Source organism: Pinus tabuliformis, chromosome 8 (assembly GCF_031772625.1).
Source record: "Pinus tabuliformis cultivar Carrire ecotype Pingquan chromosome 8, CPIR1, whole genome shotgun sequence".
Classification (NCBI taxonomy): domain Eukaryota; kingdom Viridiplantae; phylum Streptophyta; class Pinopsida; order Pinales; family Pinaceae; genus Pinus; species Pinus tabuliformis.
This window is the reverse complement of record NC_142294.1, coordinates 1,962,946,957-1,962,961,238: the sequence shown is the minus strand read 5'-3', so window position 1 is coordinate 1,962,961,238 and position 14,282 is coordinate 1,962,946,957. Positions and strand designations below refer to the sequence as shown.

The 14,282-nt window shown below is 39.9% G+C and overlaps 1 pseudogene across 1 annotated transcript in view; it reads right to left on the bottom strand.

Annotated features, from left to right (window-relative positions):
- The window catches only part of LOC149244315 (putative RNA methyltransferase At5g51130 pseudogene), a 54,038-nt pseudogene that overhangs the window by 28,153 nt on the left and 11,603 nt on the right, over positions 1–14,282 (bottom strand). The gene's annotated exons all lie outside the window — the stretch shown is intronic.

Genomic DNA, 14,282 nt, shown 5'->3' with positions numbered 1-14,282 from the left:
CTTGACAATGCCACTTGGAGCCTATTTTATGCATGATGTCAACCCTAGAAGGCTAGTGGATCACACGTGTGGGCTTATTTTGCACTTATGATCAAAAGCTAGTGAGTTGGCTTGTAACCCAAGGGTTTCTTGTGATTTAACTTGTTATTAGGGGCTTTTCGGCTAATATTTGGACTCATCCTCCTCATATAAATAGAAGAGAGGATCTTTCATTTCATTCATCATCACTTGAACTATTTCAGCCCCCTCGTTAGGAGAATTTCGGCCTCTTGTATCTTTGGAGAGATGTGATCTATGGAGAATATTGTTTATTGGAGCTCTTGTTTTTGCTTTGGAGAAGTTATCTTGGATCAATGAATGGATTGTTCATGCATTTTATCTTGTAGGTGAGATTTTTATAAATGAAATTTTGATCTTATGTCTAATGTATGGAATGTATTGGTAATCTAAGGTTTTTCTATTATACCAATTACTATTGAAGATCAAATGCATAGAAAATAGATATCATCATTGTATGCATTACTCATGAATGAAATGTTAATTGGCAATCCCCTTGGTGAAATTTTGAAATAGCACTATATAATGTTCTAAATATAATTTTTGCCGAAAAATTACTTCTGAAATTATCACTGTCAACTTAACAATCAGATTATGCAAATTAAACCATAAAATTGATGGCAAATCTGGAAATATATATATTCTACAACTGAAGAGTAGACAACATAAAACATGCAGAAGAACTCAACCTTATTTCATTAAATAAAGAGTACATAAAATGCTAGAAATGGCTAAGAGGATGGCCTCCCAAAGAGATCTGCTACAACATTAAATCGGCCACCAAAATAACTGAACTGCTAAGCACAACCTGTGAAGTCTAAATGAATTCACCAAGGAGAGATATGGGTGTTGAATCACCTAAGGGGTTCTGTCCTCAGGCTATTGCTGAAGTTGAGAACTCCCAGTTCTCCAAACCTCTCCACAAGAAAAATATTCAACTCCAAGATATCTTCAAATGGTCTGCTCCTCCTCAGTTATAGATCTGAATGACCCCTCTAGAAGCCTTGTTTTATTATTATTTTAATCACTTAGTGTCTTTTCCCTCCTTTAATTTTAATTAAAAACCCTTTTTAATTTGGGAAAATGGTAAATCGACCACCATCCCTCCTCAAGCCACTGAAAATCACTTCCCACCATCTCATCTTGTAGGTCTTCTCATTTTGGTTCCAACGAGCTATTACACTAACGTGTTTCACCAAGTATTACTCCCAGAATGCCACCTTAAGCGTAATTAATTAAGGCTCACTAATAACCCAGTTTTTCGAAAGTTGTCGAAATGCAACAGAACAAACGGCAAGTTGTGCAGATGATGGAATATGCCAAACGAATGCCATCAGATCCAAAGAAACTCCTAAAAACACCATAAAGCCCCTCCAGAAGCCCCTGGGCCCACTGATGGAGTAAACCTACTCCTGTGACCTAGCTGCCCCCAACCTTGGAAGTCCATCCTGACCATGCCATAAGGGAAATTGGAAAAAGGAACATCACAAATCCCCCCACCCAAGATTGTTTGCCCTCAAGCAATCCATATCTTTGATTTCAAACTTTTGTCATCCATGTTGTTTTTTGAGAATGTTTTTTGGATTAATCACATCATTAATTGTTGGTTGACGTTTCAAACAATCTAATGTGGTATCCTCGAGATAGAGATGAAAAAATTGATCTATCATTAGAGGATGAACCACATTAGATGGTTCGAAACGTCAACCAACATCTAATGATGTGATTAATCCGAAAGATATCCTCAAAAAACAATCCATATATCTCGACCAATCTGGCAATCCAATGCAACAGAGAACCAATACCTGGATACCATACAAACCATTGAGCGATACGATGCCTCCATGCCACCCAACCATGAATGGGTCCCCTTAATGCCCAAATCCCGTACTAAACTCTGACTCGTCTTGCTATCAACAGATCCTCTTAGATCCCAATGCCACCATGGCCAATCATCAGCACCCCTATCCCATGGCTCTAACTATGCTCTATCTTCAGTTATAGATGTTGCTCCATCAATCGAATACCAACTCATCACTTCTCTCCAATCCAACCCCTGACACAAACCAATGCCAATCCCACTCTGTTGATGCTAGGATGGAATGTTGAAGAGTTGTCAGCCTGCATCCCACTACCAACTGGAGCATGTAGTATCCCTCATGTCTAAGGGTCCCCACTATATTATGCCCCTGACTAAGAATATCACACCATCAACAAGATACCAACTCATGATCTCTCGCCAATCCAACCTGTGGGAAGGATCGGATGCATAGGCACGTGTATATGGGATAAGTCCCTTATGTTGCACTATGCCCAAATCACGTAACTCTGCCTAGTCAATCACCCAGATTTGTCTAAGAAATCCTGCCCCTCTCTCTAAAATGGGTAAAAGTGAGCAACCCGTGCTACAAGCCCTGTCTATGTACTCTTGGTGGGGGTTGTTGACTGGAAATACTGCAACACTACTAGCTGCGAATGTTTTAAAACTCCGACTCCGACACCGACTCGGTTGAGGGTCGACTCCGACTCTGACACCGACTCGGCCGAGGGTCGACTCCGACTCCGACACCGACTCGGCCGAGGGTCGACTCCAACTCCGACATCGACTCGGTATCGACTCGGCCGGCTCGATTTCAATGACTCGATTGTTGTAAAAAATACATTAAATATTTAATTTTTTTATTAAAAAAAAAAAAAACATAATTTTAAAGATTTTCATTCATGTTTCCAAACACACAGCATTAGAATATAGATAGAAGACAACATATGATCAAAGCAGGCTCATGTATATATCCATTATATCAAAATGGCACCCAGTGCACTGTCCAATACATACATGATGATGATATAGAGATCAAAACAAAAACACATAACCAAGGAGGCTAGAAATGGCCTCTACAACAAAAGTAAACTGTGACCAATACTACTGGCTAGTGGCGTCATTGGCTACTGCTAGAGGAGCCAAGATCATCTGGATCAACCTCTGGATCAGAGTCAGACAAGGGGCCCCATGGCTCCTCCTCATCATCATCTCCAACTGCAACTGTAGAAGTGGTAGCACTAGCAGGCTGTGCAGCAACTGCAAGCTGAGATAGACGAGATATGCGCTTTTGTCGTGGCTCCACAGAAGAAGCGCCTGCAACTGGAGGACTTGGGGCTAGCCCTGAGGCTGGTACAAATGGATCAGGATCTGCATTCAACTGAACATTATGTTCGAGTGTTGCCTCCACCTGTAAATCCAAATCAAGATCCTCATCAGAATCAAACTCTGATGGATAACTCTCCACTACTCAATCTGATGTTGGATCAATGTCTTCCAACACAATGGGATCTGAATCAGGTCTTTTGTTCAGCAATTGGTTGCGTTTGAGCCGAAGGTTGTATTGGACATAGACTAGATTATTTAACCGTTTTTTATCCAAACGGTTTCTCTTCTTTATGTGAATCCTCTCAAAGACAAACCAATTGCACTCACACCCAGTAGCACTGCAAGTTGGACTCAAAATATGAATTACAAACCTCTGCAATTCAGGACAATAGCTACCAAAAGCCTCCCACCATTGTGCTGCAAAAAGATAGGAGTGTAATGAGTTGGCTCAACAAAATTACAAATTATATCCAACATTCAAATTATAAACGATTTAACGAAATAAGTATTAAGAATTTGAAAATTGAAATCTTTGTTTACCTGGCTCATCTACTTCCCTTGCAATCTTTGTTAGGCTCTTCCCAAAGGTACCTGAAGCACAGCTGAAGGTTGTGGCCTGTCGGTGTATCTCCAGCTGATCACACTCCAATGGGATCATGCAATCAATCCATCTCTAACCTCCCCCTTCAAAGCTCTTGTCGCCTTAGCTTTATAATGATACTATGGTTCCAAAAATACCCAGCTGTATGTATAGGGCAATGGAGTTGATTGTTCCATCTTTCATCAATGATTGCCCAAATGGGCCCATAATTAGCCACTTTATCCTTGTATGCCCTCTTTATTTGCTCCTTTGCTTGATCCATAGCCTCATAAATGAAGCCCATTGCCAATCTTTCCCCATCCACCAACCGCAACACCTTAACCAGTGGCTCAACAAGCTTCACAATCTCTGCTGCCTTTCTCCAAAATATTTCTTCATTAACTTTCTTTTTCAATTCTTTGCATTCCAGTTTGTGAGACCACTGGCTTTGATTCCATTCTTCACTGGAAAAAATCTTTTGCAAGTTTCTATGTTGTGAAAGCATAGATTGCAATGTCAAAAAATGAGTAGCAAATCTAGTGATGGCAGGCCTAATAATATCCCTGCCCCCTATGTGTTTCCTCATCAGGCTCAAAATCCATGAATGATTGTAGATAAATTTTGTTATGCTTTTGGCATGATCTACAGTGTTTTTGACCCAATCTAATTTTCCAATATCCTCAAGCATGAGGTCTATGCAATGTGCAGCACATGGGATCCAAAAGATGGTTCTGTGCTTTTCCTCTAACAGTTTACCAGCAAGAACATAGTTAGAGCAATTATCTGTGATGACTTGAACAACATTAGCCACCCCCACCTCCTCAACAACCTCATCCAATAGCTAAAACAACAATTGTCCATCTTTTACTTTATCAGATGCATCAACTGATTTTAGAAACATGGTTCCCTGTGGGCAAAAAAACACTCTTTAGAATTTCTAAATTTGCACATAAAATTTAATAAGCAAAAACAGATTTTTACAAGTGAAAAAAAAAATACGTCCAGGCACAAACTGTCTCCTCAAGCTTGCTCAAAGAAACCAACTCCTCAATGGCAAATGCTGCTCTAAATGGCTGCCCAAGAAGCTCCTCACTCCAGCTACAATGCTTGCCCAAGACTCCTCACTGCTGCTCCAAAAACAAACTCAACAACTCCTCACAAACGCTCATTGAAATTCTCACTCAAATGCATGAGATGGTTGTGAGAAAATGAGAGGGGTTGGGTGGGTTAAATAGGGTTTAGGAGAGGGGAATGGACCCCAAAGACAAATTAGAGAAAACACTATCAGGTTTGGAGTCCCCCAAAAAACAAAAAATAAAAAAAAATGGCTGAGTTACGAGTTTTCAGGCCACTGTCTCTAACCCAGTCGGGTTAATGTGGGCTCGACCGAGTCGGCCGAGTTGTTAGACAACTCGGCCAGCTTGGTATTAACCCGACCGGCCAAACCGAATCCAAGGCCGAGTCGTTTTTTTTTGCCTGGCTCGGACCAACTCGGTCGAGTCAGTTCCGAGCCGGCCGGTTTTAAAAACAAAGGCTATCACTACACCTATTTGCACTTCATCAATGAGTAGGCCCAAAGATGGATGCACCACCATCTCCAAAAGATCCTCCCTCAACGGGCCAGAAACTCCATGCTCCTCCAGTCTACCAACCTCCTGCGAAACTATCCTATCAGGCTCTAGCACCTCTTGACGAAAAGTGTCTACAAATACTACCACCTTGTTGGTTGTTTGTACAGCTGCCTGCTCCTCATCAATGGTTGGCCCCAAGGATGGTTGCTCATGTTGAATAGTGTTGTCATTGATGCCAACGTCTGTTAATGAACACTCTTAATATTTGTCTGGATTGCATCAAGTTAGAAGCCCCAAGGAAGAATGGTTGGAAACCCTAGCTCCAGGGTTTGATTTTCCTGGACATGGACATACCCCGCACTTGTTGAAGGTTTTTGAAGAAGTCACTGAATTCACCTTGGAAATCCTCACCATTGGATTCTACTCGTTAAGCTGATTCTGGTTGTATGTGGCACGCCACGAGAGGCTACACAATTTGTGAGTTATGTCAGTTTGAAGATGAAAAATCCAATTTGTGGGCAAAAACCCCACAATGAGATGATGTGGCAATTTTTCAATGGTCAGCATATCACTCACATCAAGGAAGTAGGATTTAAGGATTAGCTTATTTTTGAAGGGCTTTAAAATTTATTTGTTTTTCATCTTCTAAGGGTCTTGGCTTTAAAGGAAAATCATAACCCAACTTCAAAAGGGGTTGTGACCTCATTTTTTGGGTTTTATTTCAAATTAAAATTCAATATTTCAAATAGATTATGACCCTAAGAGTCTTCTAATGGCTCTTCTTTGAAAGCCCTCCTTTATTCATGAGCAAACTATTTAAAGGTCCCAACTAGCCCTCTTCAACTATGTACTTAATGCAAATCATTTTGTAATCAAGCTCTAAGATTCAAACTCGACCCTGTGGTATAATGCTAGATCATAAGTAAGTGGCTAGGGTTTAATGTTTTGGTTTTATGCTTGTGGGATTTGTTTGGGTAATTCTCTTGCAGCAGGACCAAAGCTCTTTGAGGTCTTATCCAAATTTCTACCTTCATCAAGCACAAGGGTTTGGTTGTAAGGATTGCAGATTGAAGACGAAAATTTTGAGCCATTAAAACTCAAGTAGCCCCGAACAGTGAAAATCTTTCAAGATCTTCGGCCCTCTTAGGGCATCTAATTCTGAACTGGAGGTGTGTCTCTACGGCTTGAAGAAGACTCCAAGGCCAGCAAAGCCTATTACAGAACTACTTCAAGTTTGGTCACCCTTTTGGAAGTTAATGGAATTTGTTGTGGTAATGAAATGCTAGACCAAGCTGCAGTCTTATTCTGGAATGTTTAGCAATTGGCACAGATTGATGACTTCTTTTCTCTAGATTTAGATCAACTTCAAATTCTGCAGTTATCATCACCTCTTGTCAAATGTGGTCCCAGTGACATTTACGTTACATCTTCATTATCTAGAGCATATGTTGCAGCCCTGCGGTTAGGGCATCAAAGTTCTAAAATTATATCTCTGTGGATTATACTTGCAAAAGAACTAAGTCTAAGACCTACTCATCAAATTCATCAAAATCTTAATTTCGACTTGGTGTTTTGAAATGGCATGAGAGTTTTTATTTCAAAACTATCTGATATAAGACTTGTGGCTACAACTGTTTGTTTGGAATGATCCTCGTCTTTGTATAAATGCTTGAACTGACCTATGAGCAAGTTGACCTAAGTTGCTAAGCTAATAAGTGTCAATACTTACGTTCTTGAATTCAGTGCAAACATAGTAGTCAACTGAACAGTGATCTAAGGATATCTGTGAAGCACATAAGTCAAAAAGTATCACCGTGGATGTTGTCTAGTCAATTGCATTGAATAAAAGTGCATTACAGTGAATTTATTGTTGTATACCAGAGGTAAAAGCTGCAGTGTCATTCTGAGCAAGGGCTTCATCATTTGAAATAAGGATCTTGCACAGTAGTCTCAGATTGGCATTCATCAGCAGAAGTAAAGTGGCATCTCTTCCAGCATCAAGGGAATCACCTCTGAGCATCTACAGTCTCTTGGTTGTTTCATTAGCAGTAGCAGGGGTTACATATTTGGTTGGATGATCATTACAGATTGTTCATCACTGTGGTAGTACATTGTATCATAAGTCTATCTAGTAAGCAATGCTTGAAGACAGTCAAGAGATCTGAAGCAGAAAAGGGATCATCCTCAACAAGCCTCATCTTCAACAGCAACTATCATTTGTAAGGTTTTGGGATCCATTTGCAGCAAAGGGCTCATTTCCAGTCACTATGCAAAAGTTCTTCATAGCTATGCCAGTAGGCCTCCTTGGGCAAAGCTTGAGACTGTTGTAAAAGATCATAGAGATGACCTAAGGCATCTATGACTGAGCCATCATCGGACATCAGTGCCAGCAGCATATAAACAGGTACTTGCAGCAGCATACTGATTGATACATCCTTCGGTACCGATGCAGCATCATACTGATTGATACATCCTTCAGTACCGATGCAGCAGCTTAAGGTTGAAAGCAACTTCGCACAGTTAGTTTCGGAAACTGCTTCATGAGCTTCTTAATTCATGTTCATTCGGGAGCATTGCAGTATTTGTGTCAAGGGCAACAGTGGTTGTCGTACAGTGACAGTGTCAAGGTTGACAGCTAAGGTTTGATGAGCAGATTTAGCAGTGTTGAGAAGTGAGGTGTTGAAAGATGTGTAACTAGGTTCGGTCTTCATAAATATGAAATGTAATTTTGATTCTTGAATATTGTAAAATGAAAGAAAAATTATTATTGATATTTTAGAGCATGGGTTTCATGCTCAAGGTTTTTTATTTTAGAGGTCAAGCACCCATTGAATGCTTCTAGGGTTTGTCCTAGGTCGAGAAGTCAAAAGAGTCATTGTCATTAGTTGAAGACCCCATCGAGAACATTGTAACTTGTAAAGAGAACTAATTTTGTATTTAAAAGTGTCAAAATACCCTCCAATACCAAGTTGGCCTATTTTGAGGAGCCTTGTCCACCTTAGAAGCCTATATAAAGGAGGAAACTCGACCTCCTTTGGATACAAATTCACCTCTCATCATCTAAACAAAGGAGAAGCAGAAGAAGGCTAGCGAACGACGAGAAGGACGAAAGAAGTGTTTTGGGCTATTTATCTCTCTCTCTCTTGTGCAAGGAAGGCTAGGGTTTACTGCTTCAAGGTTGAAATTCTCAAGTTGCTGGAAAAAGATCAAAGTTGTTGGAAGAGGAACCTAATAGGTCACCTACTAGCCCTAGACAAGGAAGCAAGCCAAGTGAAGTTGTTGGAGGCCTTGGAGGGCTAAATATCGCTCACATGTGTGGATGTAGTAGCAATTGCAAGGGCCAAAAATTTCAGACATATAGTAGAGGCCGAAATTTTGTAGTTGGGGGTCGAAGTTGTACTACCGGAAGAGATTTGACTGGGTTTGACTTGGACAAAGGAAGCATGTCATCAAAAAGGTTAGACTTGGTCATGGAAAGGTATTGGTCTTGGTCTAGAGGTCTTAGAATTCGTCAATTCAAAGATCTATAAGAGAAGAGATTCACGAGTTTTCCTCTCAAGTGGAGAGGTTTTGGCCCTAGCTTGCAGCCCATATCTTGTGTTCTTTTGTACTATTGTTCTTCTTGTTTTGGTAGATGTTTGATGATAAGAACAAACATAATAATAAGAGAAGAAGCTAATAAGTAAGAAAAAGTAAAAAGACATCACAAGCAGTTATCAAAAATAGAGAAATCATCCTAACTACTGCCCTCTAGATTTCTCAACATGGTATCAAAGCTAAGGTTGGCTAATGGCATGATGAAGATCTCTACTACATTGAAGGAATTCCTAAAGAAGTGTACTATGGTGGCAAGTCATCTCAAGAAGGGCATTAAAGAACTATGCGATCTCCCATTTCTTTGAAGAAGGATATGACCAAGACATACAAAGGACAAAGGATTGTTCTTAGCACTTACCGGCACATTTGAAGATGAGAATATTTGGGTGATCGACAGTGGAGCATCAAGACATATGACTGGTGAGCACAAGCAACTAAAGACATTGTCAAGAGGAAAATCTTCTTACTCTGTTGAGCTTGGTGACAAGAAGAGTTATCCTATGAGAGGAATTGGATCAACCACATTGGAGCTGGAGACATATGACTGGTGAGCACAAGCAACTAAAGACATTGTCAAGAGGAAAATCTTCTTACTCCATTGAGCTTGGCGACAAGAAGAGTTATCCTATGAGAGGAATTGGATCAACCTCATTGGAGCTGGAGAATGGAGGAAATATTCATCTCAACAACATCCTATTTGTTCCAGGTTTGCATAAGAATCTACTTTCCATTTCATGTCTAGAAGATAAGGGAGATAGAATTGCTTTCATAGATGGAAAGGTTGTAGTATGGGATAAAAACTCTAGCATCGAAAATGCAAAGATGATTGGGATTCGTGAAGGAAGACTCTACAGATTGTTGACTCCCCTCTCTCAAGCTTTGGTTCACATTGAAGTTAGCCCATGTGAACTTTGGCATAGAAGGTTTGGTCACCTTCACTACAAAATCCTACCAACTCTAAATTCAATGGTGAATGGCATCCCCGAACTCAAGGAGGATCATGAAGGAGTATGCAAGGGATGTGCATTGGGTAAAAATACCAAGAGACCATTTGGAAGCAGTGCTTCAAGGTCAAAATAAATTCTGGATCTCATTCATTCCGATGTCTGTGATCCTATTTCTCCAAAGTCTCTTGGAGGTCATCTATATTATGTAATATTCATTAACGACCATTCAAGGAAAGCTTGGGTTTATTTGATGAAATCCAAGGATGAAGTATTCGTCAAATTTCAAGAATTCAAAATTGAAATGGAGATCCTTACAGAAAGGAGAATAAAGATATTAAGGTCCAATAATGGAGGGGAATATACTTCGAAAGAAATCATAGCCTTCTGTAAGGAATATGGGATTAAGAGGGAGCTAATAGTCCCATACAATCCTGAACAAAATGCAATTCCAAAACGAAAGAATCAATCTATTGAAGAAAGTGTAAAAGCTATGTTACATGATCAAGATTTGCCGAAATTTTTGTGGGGTGAAGCAACTAAGACTACTATATACATTCAAAATCTAAGTCCCCTCGGGTCACTAGATAACATGACTCCCGAAGAAGCATTCATTGGGAAGAAACCAAGTGTGGACCATCTACGAATTTTTGGATGTCCTGTCTATATTCATATACCGAAGGACAAGAGAAAGAAATTGGATCCTTCAGGCATGAAGGGAACATTTGTTGGCTACAGTAATACTTCAAAGTCATATAGGATCTACATAAAAGAAGGACATTGAATAGAAGTTAGTCAAGATGTGATATTTAATGAAAGTATTGCATTCAAGAAATCAAAGGATCTCTTAATGGACTCTAATGATGAAGAACTTCCTATATTTGAAGAGGAAGGTACCAGGGAGGAAGAATAATCAAATCATGAAGATGAAGGTCCCAGTGAACCCGTACAACCTGTGGTCATCCCCGAAACCAAAAAGAAACCTAATTGGTTGAAATCCACTCTTTTAGATGCAGAGGGTCATGAAGCAGCCAAAGGCACATTCATAGAAAGCAAGAAACCCAAAAGATATTATGGGTATGCAGCCTATATGATGAAGCTAATAGAAGCAAAACCATCCACCTTTGAAGAGGTTGTCAATCATCAAGAATGGAAAGACGCCATGAATGAAGAGTATCAATCGATAATGAAGAATGGGGTCTGGGAGATCGTACCTAGGCCTGAAGACAAATTAGTGGTAACTTCCAAATGGCTCTCCAAAATTAAACATGCAGCGGATGGAAGTAATGAAAAAAATATAAGGCAAGATTTGTGGCTAGGGGCTTCTCTCAACAAGAAGGCATCGATTATGAAGAGACATTTGCTCCCACATCAAGGTATACAACTATACGTTCACTCGCCTCTTTGGCAACATCAATGGGATGGAACATTCATCAAATGGATGTCAAAATTGCATTCTTGAATGGCACAATTGATGAAAATGTCTATATAGAGCAACCCTTGGGATTTGAAGTCAAAGATAGAGAGGCTTATGTTTGCAGGTTGAATAAGGCATTATATGGCCTTAAGCAAGCACCAAGGGCATGGTATGTAAGGATGGATGCATACCTACAAAGATTAGGCTTCACAAAGGGTTTTGTCGATCCAAATCTCTATATCAAAGTTGTGAAGAATGAGCCTGTAATCATTCTTTTATATGTGGATGATCTTCTCATGACAAGTGTGGAACGTTGAATCTAAGAATGCAAGAAGCAACTAGCAGCAGAATTCGACATGAAGTATCTAGGGTTGATGCATTATTATTTGGGACTGGAAGTTTGCCAGGGACCTAATGAGATTTATCTAGGTCAAGGAAAATATGTGATCGAGATTTTGAAGAGGTATGACGTAATGGATTGCAAACCTATGACAAGTCCGATGATCACAAACTTGAAGAGGCTAAGAAGTTCTTAATCAAGCCCAATGACTCCAAACAAGTATGGACAATTGATTGGCTCGTTGACGTACTTGATGGATACTCGAACAAACATATGTTTTGCAATGAATATTCTCAGTCATGTCCAGGTGGAGCCCAAGCATGATCATTGGATAACAGCCAAGAATATACTGAGATATCTACAAGGAATGATCTACAATTTCCTGAAATATGACAAGCGGAATAATGTCCACTTGATTTGATATACAGATTCCGACTTGGGAGGTAGTGAGCAAGATGGAAGAAGGACTACAAGAGGATGTTTTATTTTGGGATCCTCCATGGTCTCATGGATGAGCAGAAAGCAAGAATCAGTTGCTTTGAGTAGTGTTGAGGCTAAATATATTGCAACCTGTGAAGTAAGCAGAGAAGTTGTCTGGTTGAGGAAGTTGTTATCTGACTTGTTTGAAGGACCAATGGACCCTACAGTGATACATTGTGATAACACCAATTGTATAAGGTTGTCTGAAGACCTAGTGTTTCATGGAAAGACAAAGCATATAAATAAGAAGTATCACTACATTCGAAAGTTGGTGCAAGATGGTGTGTTGCAGCTACGGTATATCTCCACCGATGAGCAGGTAGCTGATATATTGACAAAATCTCTTCCTAATAAGAAGCTTGTGTATATGAGATACAGGCTTGGTCTAGTTGATATATCCTCTCCAGTTGTGAGGGAGAGATAGACACATCATTCTTGTCTTCACTTGGGAAGAAAGAATGGAGGATTGGGTAAGCATTTGGCATCCAATACTCTTTGAAGATGAGATAGGGCTTCCAAGATAAGAGTAGTAATAGAGGTCGATATTCTTTGAGGATTGGCTATCCAAGATAAGAATAATCCTGGAAGGACATACTCTATGAACACCTGGGTGGGGTATGTGCCTTGAGAGACGATGATGATGGTGTCTATAAATCATTGGTCTTGTCAGCATTGTGCTCTGATCTTGTGGAGAGATAGAGTTGTTAGTCAAGGCCTTGCTATGTGACAATGCTAGTTGTTATGATGCTAAACAGATGGGTTACCAATCCGACTCTTCTTATGAGATCTCTTCAGATTGAGAATGCCTATGTACCATTTATGAATACCTCCCTAGTTAAGAGGGAGTGTCGAAAGATGTGTAACTAGGTTCGGTCTTCATAAATATGAAATGTACTTTTGATTCTTTAATATTGTAAAATGAACGGAAAATTATTATTGATATTTTAGAGCATGGGTTTCATGCTCAAGGTCTTTTATTTTAGAGGTCAAGCACCCATTGAGTGCTTCTAGGGTTTGTCCTAGGTCAAGGAGACAAAAGAGCCATTGTCATAAGTTGAAGGCCCCATCGGGCATATTATAACTTGTAAAGAGAATTACTTTTGTATTTGAAAGTGTCAAAATACCCTCCAAGACCAAGTCGGCCTATTTTGAGGAGCCTCGTCCACCTTAAAAGCCTATATAAAGGAGGGAACTCGACCTCCTTTAGATACACATTCACCTCCCATCATCTATGTTGGACACCTAATCCTAAATGGGTTAGTGTGGAAGCCGAATAGACCAAAGCAGTCCAAGAGACCTTGGGATCTGAAACCCAAGAGTCACATATTGTACTATAAATGTATATCTCATGTTAATAAAAAAATGAACTACATGTTTTATCTTTCATATCTCTTGTGCTGTCCATGTGTGTTTAACATGGTATCAGAGCAGGTACCTTCCTGACCTGCTAAAATCTTATTTGAGCCATTAGTTTTATGGCCTTTCTGTGCACGCCATTTCTGCCATCAGTTATACATTTTATAAATATTTTCTCAGCGAAATTCTAGCTGCAAACTCTAATCATTTCTCCAGTGCCATTTTTGGCTTCCCTCTGCTTTGTAACTCCCCATTCTACCTATATTCTGTCTTGCATACAAAGCACTGCTCTCTGTCTATTATTCACCTGCATATAAAAGCGTTGCTCCTCTGCTCTGCTCTGACATATAATACGTTGCTAGTACACTGTGGTATCTTCTTTGACATATATACACTGCTGGTACGCTGCTGGTACACATATAATACGCTGCTCATTTCCCATATAATACGCTGCTGTTGCCTGAAGCCTGCTCCATGCAGATGGTGTCAGTATACGTTTTATTCTCTGAATAGTCCGCCCTCCACCCATTATGCTCAGTGAATATCGCTGGTCCGACTTGCCGAATGGTGGTTACTTGCAGTGGATAGCCAGCCATGGATGATGGCCTTTTGAGTTTGATTTTGAAGAATTGATTGTTGAAGGTTTTGATAGTGTCGTTGCTGGTTGTGCGTTGGAAGCATTGATTAATGTTTTCACATTAAATAACCTACTTGTTTTATAGTAAGTAGCGATCCAGACACAAAGGAGCAGGGAGATCGCTTCTTGAAGTATGGAGGAGACTCAAAATTTTG